The following is an 11,533-nucleotide window of genomic DNA, read 5'->3' on the forward strand; positions in this document are numbered from 1 at the left end:
CATCCACCTACCCATTCATCTATCCGTGTACCCATCTTTCCATCCATCATCTACCATCCTTCCATCCATCTCACACACTCACCTACTCATCCATCCATCCATCTTTCCATCCATCGTCTACCATCCTCCCATCAATTGACCTACCCATCCATCCATCTGTCCGTCCATTTTTCCAACATCTATCCATCAACTGATTAGCTGATTACTCTGTTAAGCACTAGTGGTAACCAGTGAACTCTTCACCTGGTTCTCAATCCCACTTTGCTTGCTCTTTGATGTGGGACTCGGACTTTTCCCCAGGTGAAGGCAATTCAGAAAGATCAGAGCTGTGGTAGGAAAAATACTGGTTGCCATGGGAGCTCACAAGCCGGGCTCCGTGCCAAGGGATGTTTATTTCTCAGCTCTCACACGCAGGTAGGGATGGGAAGCTTTAAAGGGGACTGTACTACCTGACCACATTGCAACTAGCTCTAATGTGTGTGTGTGTGTGTGTGTGTGTGTGTGGTCAGTGAGTCCCAGGGTCAGTGTGGCTTAGAAGCAGATAGAGAATGCACAGGGCTGCAGGCTATCATTGCGACAATGATAACAATAGTAATAATCTTCATCACTCGTCGAGTACCTCCTATGAGTTGGGCATCGTGTCAACTCCTATGCCCGGATCCTTCCACTGAATCCTTTCAACAATTCCATTTTACAGAAGAGGACTGCAGAGTCAGAGGGATTACAGTCCCCTGGCCTGAGGTCAGAACCTGGGTCGGTCCAGGCATCATGACCCTAATAAGCTGTGTGACCTTGGCGAGGGCTCTCAACCTCTCTGAACTTCATTTTCTTCAGCAAAAAGAAAGGATCTGCTACGGAGAGGAGGTGCTCCATCGTTTTGAGTCTCTGAGCAGCATTTTAATGTCAGGCTCTTTGAGGATCTCTTCACATGCTGGTGCTTTTATTTTTAGGATTCATTGGTTGAGAAAACTCACAATGACAAAAAGCTACTTTGAATTCAGTCGTGGTTTAAAATGAATTTGTATCTGATTACTCGTCACCACAGGTACATGCATCTGACAAATAACCCTGAGGTGGGCGTTATTTATTCTGTCTACCCAGGCAGGTTGGATGTGGATCTTGGTCTCTGCATTAAGGCTGAGGCGCCCCAGGGGTCAGGCCACGTGCTGCCCCTTCTGGATCTGTGTTCCATATTCAACAAACCCAACAACTGCCACTTCCTCATCCCTCTGGGGTGACTGAGATAAGGCAGAAGCAGATGGGACAGGGGGCAGAGAGACCTGATGGAAACTGCTGACTAGACAGAAGTGGAAGGGGTGAGAGGGTCTGCAAGGAGCCCCCTCGGTGCGGTCAGTGCCTGACCCACCACGGCTCCCTTGCTCACAGCAGCACGTGGTTGGTTCAGCAGGAACCCATGGCCTGGGGCTCAGGAGGGGGTCTCCTCCATAAGTGCCTTTAACACACCAAGGACTGTAATTGGTCTTGTTAGACCCAGAGGGGCCCATCCAGAGGTGGGACCAGGGAGCCAGCTGGGAGAAGCCCATGACTTCTTCTGGGGCAGGAGGTGGGCAGAAAGAATCGAGGAGGGGCCTGGGGAGTCTGGCCAATTTTGTTCAGGCCTGGCTGGTTTCGGGGGCCTCCCTGGGTGGGAGCTTCTTCCTGGAGTATACTTAGGACCCCAGAGCAAGCAGTGGTGTTGGCACACGCTTCCACCATGGGACCACTCCTCAAATACCTGGATTCCTCCCTGATCTCAAGGCAGAAAAGGCAAAAGCCTAGGAGTTGGGTCGGCTCCCCTTTTCTTTCATTGTTCTTTTCTGAGATTAGATTTGGGTTGACTGCATGCATCAGCCTCCGGGCCTCACTGGGGAATGAGAAGCAGTGCTCCCCTGCCCCACCTTCCTGCCTCCCTCCTTCTGTCTTCGGTGTCCTCCGACATCTCTGACTCTCCTCCCTCTGGCACCCAGGGCTCAGTCATGATGCCACTGCAGGCAAAGGAAACCCGGCAGGGTCCCTGCTGTCTCTCCCTTCTCTGGACAGTACGCAGCCGCCTGCTTGGGGAGTTAGGCTGGTTGCATGGGGGACTCGGTCTTCTGAAAACTGCTCAGGAGCTGGAGTTGGACTTGGGATCTTGCAGTCTGTTGACTGACTGGTTTCAGGGTCATGTAACATGTTGATAAAGGAGGACTGAAATGTGGTTTAGATTTTCTTGGATGCCGTGTTCACCCCCAGTGCTTTGAGGGAGCCGGCCGTCCTCCTGAAATGTCTAGACCCTCCCCATCCCCTCTTCCGTGTGTTTCCCTCACAGCTCCCTGTTCCCTTCCGTCATCATAGTTTGCAAATCGCCCTGAGAGTTGAGTATGATCAAGGAAAGGCGATCTCTGACCCTATCAGAGAGGCTCTCTGGAAGAGATGATTGCTATTGTTCAGTCGCTAAGTCCTGTCCAGCTCTTTGCGACCCCATGGACTGCAGCACACCAGGCTTCCGTCCTTCACTGTCTCCTGGAGTTTCCTCAAACTCATGTCCGTTGAGTCAGTGATGCCATTCAACCATCTGACCTTCTATTGCCTCCTTCTCCTCTTGCTCTCAGTCTTTCCCAGAATCAGGGTCTTTTCCAGTGAGTCAGCCCTTCGCAACAGGTGACCAAGTTTGGAGCTTCAGCATCAGCGTCTGTCCTTCCAATGGATATCAGGGTTGATTTCCTTTAGCATTGATTGGTTTGATCACCTTGCAGTCCAAGGGACTCTCAAGAGTCTTCTCCAGAGGTGATGCTTATGATGAAAAGTAGAGGGTGCATAGGAGAGACATGGAGGGGCCAGCAGGAGCCCAGCCTGGAAGGGGAAGAATGTGGTCCTGAGGGACCCTGGGGGACCCAGGGGGGGATGAACAGGAGCCTGGTCACGTGGCCTTTGAGGACCACGAGGGACCCGGGGTTGCCATGGGGCAGGGCTCTGATGGCTGACTGTATGTGTCAACTGGACTGCCTCACGGGGCACCTGGGGAGCTGGTGAAAAGTTATTTCCAGGGGTTTCTGTGAGGGTGTTTCTAGAAGAGATTAGCCTGTGAACTGGGGGGCTGGATAAAGCAAACCGCCTTCCCCAGAGTGGGTGGGCATTATCCAATCCATTGAGGGCTTGAGCAGGGCAGAAAGGTTGGAGAGAGGGAGAGTTCTCTCTGGTTGACTGTTGAGCTGGGATACGTGTCTCCTCCCGCCCTCAGGTTGGAACTCACACCACTGGATTTTCCGGTTTATAAATGGCAGATGGTGGGACTTCCCAGTGTCTGTAATTGTGGGAGCCAATCCCTTAGAGTAAATCAGCCTCTTTTTCTCTTGTGTCTGTCTCTACCCCTCTCTCCTGTTGGTCCTGTTTCTCTGGAGGGCCCTGACCAGTACAGAGGCCTCAAGGGACCCTGCTGTCCACTGTCCCTGGCGGTTGGGCATGAGTCCCCCCAAACATTTAGGTGGTGCGGAACCCAGAAGCTCCAAGGCAGCCCTTCCATGAGAGTTGGCTCAGTTCCCCTGGCTACCAGAAGCCTCCTGACATCAAGCCTGCTTCCTTAGTGCCACCGCCCTTCCCTGCCCTGCCCTCCAAGGGTCGCAGGGCCACAGAGCTCATCTCATCTTCCCCTGGCTGCCCCTCACGCTTCTGAAGACCCCTCCCTCACGGCCTCCGGTAAGACATCGCTCTGCGTCCGTGGGCTGCACACTCCTGCCACATCTCATAGGATGCGATACGACACCATCAAGGATAGCGGCTCAGCTGGTAATGTGCTAAGTCACTTTGGTCCTGTCCAGCTCTTTGCGATCCCATGGACTGTAACCCCCCAGGCTCCTGTGTTCATGGGCTTCTCCAGGCAAGAATACTGGAGTGGGTTGCCATGCCCTCCTCTAGGGATCTTCCTGACCCAGGGATTGAACCCATGTCTCTTATGTCTCTTGCATTGGCAGGCGGGTTCCTTGCCACTAGTGCCACCTGGGAAGCCTGTAATGCCCAGCCTTTAACTGTTTACCCCACGTGGATCCTGTGTGACTCTTCCCTGGCCTCAGGCATCTGAGCCAGCGATGAACTAGACCCCGGTTGTGCCCATCAGCTTTCTCTCTTGGTCTCCTGGGTCAGATGTCCCTGGGTCCGGCCAGCCTCTAGGGCAGACCTGCTGAGGGCAGCTCCCTGCCAGGCTGGGTAGCAGGAAGCAGGGACAGTGATCGGGCAGAAGGAGGAGAGACCGGACTACCTGCTGTCTGACACTAGCTGGAGCTGCTCTCACCCTCCTAGGGGCCAGCACAGCTCTGCCGGGGGGTCTGTGAGGCCCTGAAAAGCCAGCCCACTCCCCCCACCAGTGCAGGTTCCCCTCCGGCACCCAGAGTGCCTGGCAGCACCATTTCTCCAACCTGCCTTCTCTCCCTCACTGTCCTTACCTGCCTCGCTCTCCCGATCACCAAATGGGCAAACTCTTGTGTGTTAGAATCTCCCCTGAAAACAGGTGCAGAGGCCAGCAGGAGGTGTGCTCCCCGGGGTACAGGGGGAGGGCTAATCTTGGGGGTCCCATGGCACATGGCACTTCTAGTAATAAGATTGAGGGCCAGCACAGACCCCTGCCTGCTGAGCCCAGACAGGAAGTCCTCCTACCTACTGTGCTGTCACTAGGGCCTCCTGGCGCAGGTGCCACCCCGGGCCACCAATTCCGGTCCAGGTCTTGGGGTTTGTTTCCTCCCTGGCCACTTCCCCAGCCATCTGGAGCCTGGGGGATGCCTCTTGTTTCTAAGAATATCATCTCCTTGGTGTAAATGACTCCCTTAAGCCCGCCACAATCCTACTCAGCCAGGCTATGATCAGGATAACTATTATTCTCATTATTGCAATTAACAATAATGGTGAGACAACCCCTGCTGAGAGCCCATGAAGCCCCTGGCTTGGGGGAAGCGCAGGGAGACCCTCCTCCAGGGATGTGGGGCAGCGTCCCACCGTCACCTGTGACCCCTGGTGCCATAGGCCTGCTCCACTAACCCCAGATCGCATGGGCTGGGGGACCAACAGGGTGGAAGGGAATGGCTCATGCTATGTGGGGCAATTGTGTCCCTTCACAGAAGGCCATGGGCTCTACGGCTTGAAAGGATGCTCCCAGGAGCATCACGCGACTTAGCAGCAGTGCCCAGGTCAGAACTCGGCGGCTCCAGCCCTGACCTTCCTCCTGCTCCTCCCTTTTCAGGACCAGTGGCTCAGACCAGCCACATGGGCCAGTGGAAGGGGAGGGACCAGGATGCTGGTCCTCATCAGCCTCTGCCTGGAGGTCTGGCTGAGGGTGGGGGAGATAGGAGACCGGGAGGACCACTCTGCAGGACTCTCAGTTGTCATCACAGCCTCCTGGATTTGGCACAGAAGGTGGTAGAACGCGTCTCCTTTCCTAGGCTCCCTCTTTCTGGAGCCGCACCCACCCGTTCACTTTACCTTTCCACCGTGAGCACACCCCTGAGAAAGCTCCATTTTTAGAGTGACACGCAGGTGTTTGGGTGACTGCACATGCTTGCTCCATAACCTTTAAGTGGTGTTAAGGGAACAACCCCTTCGAAAGGTGGTGGGTGGCCCAGGCACCCCATCCAGCACAGGCGTCAATATCTGGCCCAGGCCTTTCATGTTTGCACAGGTGGAACCCCTGCGCCCTTCGCCCTCCTCCCTTGGCAGTGATGCACTGACGTTGGGGGCAATGCAGTCAGGCACCCTCCTCTGTGGCCAAGGCTTGCTCTCCTTGCCTGCCCTCCAGCCGAGAGCCCAGTGCCAGCCTTTATAACCCCTGCCCGCCTCTGCACTCTGGCCCTCATGAATCTTTCACAACACTCTGAAGGCTGTTTCATGGCATTCCGAGGTGCCATGGGGCACTGCGGGGTTGCAGCTCCAGCAAAGAGCAAGACAGAGGAGGCGGGGGCATCAGCCAGGGTGGGGGGACTGTGGAGGCGTGGGAGGGGTTTGGGGAGGTACAAACCTGAATCTGACCACAGCAGGTGAGCGATCGGCGGGGTCAGCAGCTTCCAGCATCTCCCAGCGGTGGGCACTGTGGCTGGGCTCATGTGAGTGCATGCACACACACAACACACACACACACAGGTGGCGTTGAGGAGGGGTCTATGACGGGTCTTGAAAGGGAGAGAGAGAGAGATGGAAACAGAGGAAGAGGTAGGAGGAAGGGGACACAGGAGATGGGAGCAGAGAGGGAAGAAAGGATTGGGAAGCAGAGCCTCCGGGGTGCAGCCCCGACTCCCTGTTCATTTCAGGGATGTCAGGTGGGACCCCCCAAGTCCCCCTCCCCCATACTCAGAAAACAGATGAGGCCACAGACAGGACCGCCAGACACAGTCCCCAGGCCTGGAAAGATGAGATGTGTGGGCCTTTCCCCAAATCAACAACTAATGTGTGCATCGAACCAACCTTTCACTAATCCGCAGGACGCAGAGTGCGGGAGGGGGCGGTGGGGAATACCGTCTGCCTCGCTGTGTGAGTCAAACACGGACGTCTAAACCTTCTAGAGTCTCGTCCAGAAATCATTGGCTGACCTTGCTCACAAATGTGGGTACAACAGTCCAGAACCAAACACCAGGAAATCAGACCTGATGCTGTGTGAAAGGGTGGATGCACCAGAACCAAATTGGGTTCATTCCAGGAACAGAGAGATGTTTTCACAGTGGAAATTCTATCAGAGTAACTCACTGCATTAATGGAATAAAGGAGAAAGACTTTACCGTGGTAGAGTCTGAGAGGGCGTCTGTCACTTGGGTTCATCTCTGTTTCTAGCATTTATAGTCACACCCCTATCTACATTTAGTGCCCAGGATACATAAAGAACTTCTACAAATCAATATGAAAAAGACAAATTACAAGGGTATTAAAAGGTGCTCAACTTCATAATCATCATTGAAACATACATTAAAAATACAATGAGATAGCGTTATGGGCTTCCTAGGTGGCTTTGAGTGAAGAATCCACCTGCCAATTGCAACTTAGTGACTAAACAACAGCGATTATATCCTATGTTCTCAGTTGCTCAGTCCTGGCCAGCTCTTGGTGACCCCATAGACCGTAGCCTGCCAGGCTCCTCTGTATGTGGGTTTCTCCAGGCAAGAATCCTGGAGTGAGTTTCCATGCCTGCCTCCAGGGGATCTTCCCGGCACAAGGATCAAACCCGCCTGTCTTATGTCTCCTGCATTGGCAGATGAATTCTTTACCACTAGGGCCACCTGGGAAGCCTTTGAAAAGGAAGAAAGTGAAAAAGGAAGAAAGTCGGTCATGACCGACTCTTCGTGAACCCATGGGCTGTATCCTCTGTTCATGGAATTCTCCAGACAAGGATACTGGAGTGAGCAGCCAGGGATTTAAAAGAAGAGTCAAGCTCAGTCTCTCGCCTGGAAGTCAAGCTGGGGTGGGGTTGGTCTGGGACAAGAGAAGGCAGGAGGGCACCTGGGGGGTTGGCGGTATTCTCCTTTGGTGCTGAGCTGGTGTTGCTCACACAGGTGTGCCATTAATACTTTGTGAAAGTTCACAGAGTTGGACACACAGCTTTATGCTTTTCTTTATGTGTATTGCACTTTAATAAAACAGCTGATGCACCCTCTAGAAGCCTCTAGAGGAAAATTCTAGAACAGGGTCTGGGGTCCGGCCAAGGATGTCCACTTTGGGCTTGTATTCATGCAATGGGGAGCTCTTGACTCACAGAGGTGTGAGATGTGACATTTTTTTTTTTAAATATATTAATCTTATTCCTTTCTAGTTGTCGATTAATAATTTCTTATTTTGTCTTTGTAGTTTACTTGGAGTAGCTTTTTAGTACACCTTGGTAGCTCAGCTGGTAAACAATCCGCCTGCCATGCAGGAGACCCCGGTTCGATCCCTGGGTCTGGAAGATCCCCTGGAGAAGGGATAGGCTCCCCACTCCAGTATTCTTGGGCTTCCCTGGTGGCTCAGCTGGTAAAATTTCAGCCTGCGATGCGGAGGACCTGGGTTCGATTCCCTGGGTGGAAAGACCCCCTGAAGGAGGGCATGGCAATCCACACCAGTATTCTTGCCTGGAGAATCCTCATGGACAGAGGAGCCTGGCGAGCTACAGTCCATAGGGTTGCAAAGAGTCAGACACGACTGAGCGACTAAGCATACACAGCACAGCAACTTCCAGGTAAGGTTTTTTGTCCATTTATTTCATTCTTCTGGTCCAAGATGTGTGTCATTTTTCAATTTTTATTTTTGGTTGCACTGGGTCTTTGTGGCTGCACACGGGCTTTCTCTAGCTGCAACGAGTAGGGGCTACTCTCTAAGTGTGCAGGCTGCTCATTGCGGTAGGTTCCCTTGTTGCAGAGCACGGGTTCGAGGGCACCTGGACTTCAGTCATTGTTGCCTCAGCGTTGGTTTGTGCATCAGAGAAGCAGGAGGCCTGGCCTGCGGGGAGGAAGTGTCTGAGCTGCCCCGGGGTGCGAGCCGGAAGCCTGGATCGTTTGGCTCAGCTTGGATGTCGGGTCAGGCTATCTGCGCTCTGTGCACCTTATCGATAAAATATCAGACCTGCCCACTCACAGGTTTCTGCAGGTCGAATGAGCTAATGTGACAGCCTGTTAGGAGGCCCAGGGAGGTAAGGCATTGTTATTATTTGTTATGAAATGTCACAGGCATTCCTGCTGGGTGACTCACCGGGCTTGGAGACTTGGAGAGTTTCCCTTCCAAATAAGGCTGGTATGGAGCTTCTTGTTGAGAGCCTGCGGGAGCTGGTCTCAAGGCCCTGCTACTCCTACCTGGCCCCCTCTTCTCTTGGTAGAGAGACTGGCCCCAAAGATAGTGATTCTGGGATCTTTATTGAAACTGATGAATTGCCTCCCTGAAGTTAATGAGGGCTGACCCCCCCACCTCCACCCCAGCGTCAGGCAGATGGAAGGGGTTAAGAGTCACCTTCATGAACATAGGAGGCTACCAGGGACTGGTTCCTGGGTAAAAAGACAAAGAGAAAGATGGAGAGAGCTGTAACTGAGAGACATAGACTGGTTTTCTTGCCAGGATTTTGGAGGGTGATACCTTCTCCTATTTACTCACCATCCTTTGCAGCAAATCATAGGTAATATCAACACTGCCAGTTCACATTCAGGGCAGATTTGTTTTAAAAGGTTCCTGAACTCTTTTCTGTTCCTAAGTTGAAGTCTTTGTGACTTTTCAGGAGATTGAGGCAGAAGAAGAAGACCTCGGGGAGTAATGAGACGCTTGCCTGTGTGATCCAGGCTGGGTGAGGGGTTGGGACTGTTCTGGTGACCTTTTCCAGGTAAACAGGAGAGATGCATTCACAGATCCGTGTGATCTGTGGGTGGCAGCTGCCTGGAGGACTTGGCTGTCATCAAGGAGGGTGTCTGCCTCAAGAGATGGGGATGCAATTCTATTCCCACCTCCTCACTTCACAGGAAAGGGGTTGAGACACAGGCTCTGAAACTGGGTCTGTTTGGCTGTGTTATTTTCAGGTCTGTGATCTTTACTAAGTTACTTAACCTTTCCTTCACTCCACTTCCTTATTGCCTTAGCATTTAAGCACTGTGTGTGTGTGTGTGTGTATACTCTACTTATCTATATTTATCTATATGTTAGCTATGATTTTCTGTTACTTTCTTTAAAATTTTAACAGTTTGTGACTTTAATTTATCTATTTTTGTTACATCAAGTATCTATTATGTGCCAGGCACTGTCTTTGGATTTAGAGACGCAGCAATGAACAAAATAGAGGCCTTGTGTTGGTGGCATCAATGCTGCAGGGGATGCAGATAACGAAGATGTGGACAACTCATGTGTCATCACGTGGTGATCACAAAATCAATGGACAAAAGTTTGACCAAACTCTGGGAGACAGCGAAGGACAAGGAAGCCTGGCATGCTGCAGTCCATGGGGTTGCAAAGAGCAGGACACAACTGAGTGGCTGAACAACATGTGGTGATGGGTAGCAGAGGGAGAGATGAGAGAATGGTGGGGGTTGTTCTTTTAAGACCAGCCTTGGGCCCCGTCTGGCTCACTGTAGCCCGTGTTTATAAATAAAGTTTTATTTGAACTCAGCCACACTCCTTCCCTTGCATGTTGCCTATGACTGCTTTGGAGTTGAGTGGTTGCCACAAAGATTACGGCTCCCAAAGGAGACTCTATCTGCTATCTGGCCTTTTATGGGAAAAGTTTGCCAAGCCCTGTGTAGACATGAGGTTGGGCAGAGCCACTTAGGGAAAGGGAGGAAGTGCACCCCTCTGATGTCTGTGGGAGGAGGGCTCAGGGCCCCGGAGCAGCAGGTGCCGTGGCTTTGAGAGCGGATGCGCCAGGTGTGGCCAAGGGCACCGAGGCGGATGGTGGGAGTAAGCGAGGTGGGGGCTGTAAGGGTTTGGCTCTTACTCTGCAGGGTTGGGAGCTACAAAGAGACTGCTGTACTGACAGCCACATGGGGTGTGTGTGTGTGTGTGTGTGTGTGTGTGTGTGTGTGTGTGTGTGATGGGAGCAGGGGCAAGGGGACCTGTTTGGATGCTACTGTGCTGACCTAGTTGTCTTGAACCATAGTGGCTGCCTGAGGAAGATGAGAAGTGGTCAATTTTGGATAAATGTAGAAAGTGACAGTGCCAGGACTGGCTGATGAGATAAGAGTATCGGGGCTTGTTTTTTAATTGAGGAATAATTGACATATAACATTATATAAGTTTCAGGCGTACAACACATTGAGTAAATATTTGTATACCCTGTGAAATGATCATCATGGTACATCTAGCTCACCTCCATCTCTGTACATGATTACAGAATTTTTTTCCTGCGATGAGAACTTTTATGATTTACTTTCTTAACAACATCCAGTATTATTAACTATATAGTAGTGTTAACCATAGTTGCCATTACTGTATATTATACGTGACTTAATTATTTTGTAAGTAGAAGTTTGTACGTTTTAAGTCCTCTCACTCATCTTGCCCTTCATGACCAATCTGTTCTCTGTAACTAGAGGCTTTTTTTTCTTTTTTGGTCTTTCTTTTGTCTGATTTATTTCACTTAGCATGATGGCATAATGCCCTCACGTTCCATCTATGTTGTTGCAAATGACAAGATTACATTCTTTTTAACAGCTGCATAATACTTCATTGTGTGTGTGTATCTCACAATTTCTTTATCCACTCTTCTGTTGGTGGACACTTAGGTTGTTTACATATTTTGGCTATTATTAGTAACATTACAATGAACATGGGGTACAGGTATCTTTTGGAGTTAATGCCTTTTTTTTTTTTTTTTTTTGAAAAATACCCAGGAGTAGAATTGCTGGATCATAGGGTAGTTCTATTTTTAGTTTTCTGAGGAGGCTTCACATGGTTTTCCACAGTGGTTTCCACATGGTACAGTGGCTGTACCAATTTACATTCCCACAAACAGTGCACAAGGGTTCCCCTTTCTCCACATCCTCACCAACTCTTGTTATTTCTTATCTTTTTGATGGTAGTCATCCTAACAGGTGTGGGGTGATATCTAATTGTGGTTTTGATTTGTATTTTCCTTGGT

Source organism: Odocoileus virginianus, chromosome 17 (assembly GCF_023699985.2).
Source record: "Odocoileus virginianus isolate 20LAN1187 ecotype Illinois chromosome 17, Ovbor_1.2, whole genome shotgun sequence".
In the NCBI taxonomy this organism is placed as follows: Eukaryota; Metazoa; Chordata; class Mammalia; order Artiodactyla; family Cervidae; genus Odocoileus; species Odocoileus virginianus.